The sequence below is a fragment of the Lactuca serriola genome, chromosome 4 (assembly GCF_051521515.1).
Source record: "Lactuca serriola cultivar US96UC23 chromosome 4, Lser_US96UC23_V15, whole genome shotgun sequence".
Taxonomy (NCBI): Eukaryota; Viridiplantae; Streptophyta; class Magnoliopsida; order Asterales; family Asteraceae; genus Lactuca; species Lactuca serriola.
In genome coordinates, this window is record NC_136411.1 from 365,530,293 (window position 1) to 365,534,856 (window position 4,564).

The following is a 4,564-nucleotide window of genomic DNA, read 5'->3' on the forward strand; positions in this document are numbered from 1 at the left end:
TCGAGTTTGATTTGATATCTTCAGTCTGAGGTGAGTTTCCTTCACTGTAGTCGTAGGTCGAAGGCACCAATGTTGGACCACTAGATTATATTTGTAATATGATAATTGTCTTTGTGACAATTACATGTTGTGTCTGTATCTTCTTGATGTCTATGTGACTCTTATTTTTATGATTATATGTATAGTGGTAGGGTTGAAATAGACCAGATACCAGTTGAAAGATATCGGAGTTGATGAAATAGACCCAGTACCGGTTGAAAGATAAAGAGTGGGTGAAATGGACCCAATATGTTGTTTACTGTTATATATATATATATATATATATATATATATATATATATATATATATATATATATATATATATATATATATATATATATGTAGTGTGGAATATTTTGGGGGAACTCACTAAGCTTTGTGCTTACGGTTTTCATTTTATGTTTCAGGTACTTCCAGCTTGAAACGGAAGGGCCCGACCTGATCACACCGCATACACCTATGTTTTTCCACATCGCATGATTTTGAGATTTTGTAATATGATAATATTTTACTATGATATACTCTCTACTATTTTGATATGATTGTCGTCTGATTGGAATGAATTTAAAAATGAAAATTTTCTCTGGATTTTTGGGATCTTACACTCTCAAGAAATCACCATAATGAAGATTGATAGCAAAATGCAGGTTCCAGATCTACAAACAAAAGGACTTGGAACGAACCAATTTCATTTTCTTCTTGGCAAGATGAGCATAAAGAATCTTCATGCTTCATCTTTAGAGGGAGTATAGGATAATGATAGTTTATGATAATATTATGTTGTATGTTTATCGTCTCATATTGTTTAGCTTAGTTTGTTTTATCTTATAGCATTTATTCTCCATTGTATTACGTTTGCTTATTTTTTTTAGATTAATCAATAAAAAGTTTGTTCCTAATACCATTCTAGAAAAATTGTTATACACATGATAAAAGGTCAACATCTTAATACACATGTAGTTAAGAATCAATTAGAAGCATGTCTACAATATTTCTATCAGCTAATCTATATCAAGTTAAGGTTTTAGAGAGTGCCCTAGTTGTATAATATGCTTATATGGATTAAGCTCAAGCTTGAAATAAAAGGAACTAGATTATAGGTATTTTAGTAAAATTAACCAAAATTTGGAAGCTTGAAACTTTTTTGTATAAACCAAAGTATTTTTAAGTTTTTGAAAAATACAAAATTACACTATAATGGCATTTGGCATTCGAACAGAATATTCGAATTGAAATATGAAAGCTAAAAACTAATAAGTTCACAAAAATTAGTTGAAACAGTTTTTAGATTATGAGTTTTTTGTTTTAAAATAAAAGTTTTAGATTGTGTTTTATGCAAGTAATCTAACTTATTTTTGGAAAGTATGAGTTTTTCTTTTAAAATAAAAGCTTTAGGTTGTATTTGACGCTTTGACCATAAATAACTTATAAACTAGATTTTATTAATAACTTAAGCTACTTTAAAAAAACATATATATGTGATAGCTTATATGCTCATTTCAAATATACCGCCATTTTATATTTGTCCTTCATTATATGTCATTTTATATTTGTTATATATCCCTTAGGTTTTAACAAACTATATTACTTTATCAAGTATCATTTAGTTTACAATGTAAAATATAGATTTTCAACTATCTAGCCAAATATAACCTTAAACAAATATATATATATATATATATATATATATATATATATATATATATATATATATATATATATATATATACTAGGCATTCTTGACGGTCGTGCTAAGCACGGCCCATGAAAGGTGATTTGGTTATTTCCTTCATCATTGTCTAAATATTTGAAAAAATATAAGTACATTGCTATTACAGGTAAGGAATTCCAAGTACAATGTTATTATCAATAAAGAAACAAGTATGTGTACGTTGCTAATACAAGTAAAGACATGAAATTACATTGTCGTGTTATATCATCCTACTCATACTTTTTTCTATTATAGCATTAGTCTTCAAAAATAAAAGCACATTGCTATTATGGGTTAGGAAATAACACTACATGTTGTGGTTTTGGACTTTTTTTCGTTTAGCAAAGTGGGATCCTTCATTTCTGTCTATCATGTAATTTTGATTTTATCTTTTTGTTTATGAAAATTAGTAGTAGTTCCTCCTCGTCTGTGTCTATTGCGTCATCCTCATGATTTGGTTCCCTTGGAAGCAGAGGTGTTGCAGATCCTGCAACTTCTACTCATGCAAATTAACAATCAAAATTTTAGGCCACAAAGATGATAAAAAACAAGGGTGGGACAAAAAATTTGCAATTCTTGTCCCATTGACACCAATGGGTACCAACCCTATCACTAATCACAATTCAATAACTACACATGGACTAAACTTTATCACTAAAATGAGAATAAATAAGACCCATTTCGAGCTGCTGCTTTAGGACTACCTAGATTCATTCTCAGATGATGTTAGATAAAATCAACTTAGTTGCCTAAAATTCCATTTCCCATGAAAATTTTGGCTTAGAATATAATACAACCTGAATTGAATTAAAAAACTTGAAATTTCGAGTAGAGTAACTTTGGCCACAAAACACCTTTTATTGGGTTGAATGCTTGTTAATGCAATGATGTGTCACCTTTTTCCAAATTTATGCAATTTTTTTTTCTAGTAAAGTATGCAATTATATTGATTCTAGATGCCAAATGGGTGATAAGCCATTTTTTGCTCACGCAACTACCTGATAAGAACCTGGATGCATAGTAAAGGATATTAGTTAGACTACATAGTTCACGAAGATAACAAGTGCAGACAAGGGTTTATAATCACGACGTTCAAACTATGTTCAATCAAGCCGAAAACATGTATTAGATTAGAAGAAGTAATGTTCATCTTAAAGTCACCATAACCAACATCATTTAATATATTCGATGACCAGTTTGTTATAATTAGGTGGGTTTTAATCTCACACATTAACCATATGAAAATAAAATATAATTGACATCGTTAAAGAACCATGGACAAAGTATTTCATGATCAGCCTTAATATATATTTCACCAATCTAAGAATAAATTGTAAAGAGAGCAAAAAAAACGACCATTTATTCCAAAAGTTACACGGACCTTCAACTTTCTATACCTAATTTGCAAAGTTGACATGCCTATGTATATTAAAATATCAGGGATCTATGGGCGGCTTAACTTAAAGAGTTGAATGAAATGCTAAAATGAGTTGATTGATCATGAATGATTGACAGATTATTAATCAACTTATGTAAAATACCACTCCATAATAACTACACAGTTGAATTTTCAACACCAAAGTCAAAATTTATGACTTTTTTTATAAAGATAACATTTCAACTTTTCTAAAATAAGTATTTGCATTTATCTTGGAATTTGAATATCTACAAATCTACCGAATTACCTTTGGAAATATCAGAAGTCTTATCATCATTCTTCAAAGCACAAGCTTCTTGGACATGTGGCGATATGTTAAGGTTCCTAAGTTACGTATCTTGATACATCATCAGAATTTACAAAAATAAAAGTAGATTCCATTGTGTATTGGGTAATTTTTTCCAACAAGTAAATAATTCGTGAATGATAGGGCATCATTTCTTCATTTGGCTCTTCTGAAATGAAGCTCACAAAGTGCAACTTGCATGACACAACAATAAGTAAATGAGCTATGCAATTCTTTCTCAATTCCATGATTACTACATTTAAATCGTCTTCATTTTAAATTCAAAACCTCTTCCTTTTAATTATTTAGAAATTCATTTTGCATATTCCTCATGTTTCCAGTTTTTCTTCTTATGATAAAAGATATATGATAAGTTCTTGTGACCATCATTGTTTCATATTGCTCCTAAAAACCAACAAAATTAAACCAAGAAGTGGACATCGGAATAAAATTTACTAACCATATATACAATATTTCAAGAAATCGACTTATGTTATTTAAATAGCACACCCACTGAAAAATTAATAAAGACATTAAAAAAAACATGAAATATAATCTCTCAGGTGCTTCTGTTTCAAAGGAATTAATATCAAGTGCACCTTATTTACCCTTGAAAAAATTGCAATCACTTAGGTTTTTTTGATAATAATACAGCCCCTTTATATCATTGAATCTTAATGGTCTACAATTTGCCAGCAACCAATGAATAAAAACTCTAAACAATCTATTTTGTAGTGTTGCATTAGATTATCATATATGGGATAGAGGAATTGTGTTTTTGGTAAAAAAAAAAGATATTGAAATTACAACCTGGAACAAACCTATGAAATAAAATCCAGTTTGCCAGTTTGGCGAAAAAGGGACAATTTTGAATTGATTCAAGGCTTTATTCACTTGTTCCTTGGTTGTCTTTGATCTTTATTGCTATGCCCACTTTTTCACTATTTCTTCAATCAACTTGACCTAAAAAAGCATAAATTAGAATGATTTGGGACTTTAAAAACTTTTTTTTAGATGTTGCAATGATCAGAACATACAAAAACTCACAAAATAATTCGAGTGTACCTTTGAAGGAGGTTGGAATACGAA